This window comes from Sinocyclocheilus grahami, unplaced genomic scaffold, assembly GCF_001515645.1.
Source record: "Sinocyclocheilus grahami isolate Dianchi unplaced genomic scaffold, SAMN03320097.WGS_v1.1 scaffold333.1, whole genome shotgun sequence".
In the NCBI taxonomy this organism is placed as follows: Eukaryota; Metazoa; Chordata; class Actinopteri; order Cypriniformes; family Cyprinidae; genus Sinocyclocheilus; species Sinocyclocheilus grahami.
Window position 1 is genome coordinate 1,334,353 of NW_015505512.1, and position 763 is coordinate 1,335,115.

Consider the following 763-nt stretch of genomic DNA (forward strand, 5'->3'; position numbering starts at 1 on the left):
TTGCACCGCATTACACGGTGTCCGTCTCGCCTCAGTGCCCTCAGGAGATCGGACTGCTAACCCTGCCGGAGTTACAGGGCGCAGCGGTCTCCCGCGAGCGCCACTCTCAGTCACCGCCCGGCAACGTAGCGGTGCTAAGAGCCTCGCCACCTCCGCGGAGGTCTCTAGAACAACCGGCAGGGAATCGGTTGTTCCCTGCCGGTTCGCCGTTGCTGCTCGTATTGCACCAGAGATTCCCTTAGTAGACTTTTGGCAGCGTGGAAACTACTGCCAAATGTGTCTCGGTGGGCCCTGCGCACTGTAGAGAGAGGCTACAGAATCCAGTTTGGTTCTCCTCCGCCTCCTTTCAATGGGACTTCTCCCACGCTGGTGGGCCCCGAGCAGGCTCTGGTCATGGAACAGGAAGTAGTGACTCTTTTGAGGAAGGAGGCCATCGAGCTGGTCCCTCCTCATGTGAGGCAGTCCGGGTTCTACAGCCGGTACTTCGTAGTTCCGAAGAAGGATGGGGGGTTGCGTCAGATTTTAGATCTACTTCACTTGAACCGCTCAGTCATGAGACTGAAGTTCAAGATGCTTACTATAAAGCAGGTCGTGTCTCAGATCAGGTCCGAGGACTGGTTTGTCACGATAGATCTAAAGGACGCATACTTCCATGTATCCATCCTTCCCACTCACAGGGAGTTCCTGAGGTTTGCTTTCGGGGGCAAAGCGTACCAATATCGTGTTCTTCCTTTTGGCCTTGCACTCTCACCCCGCACTTTCA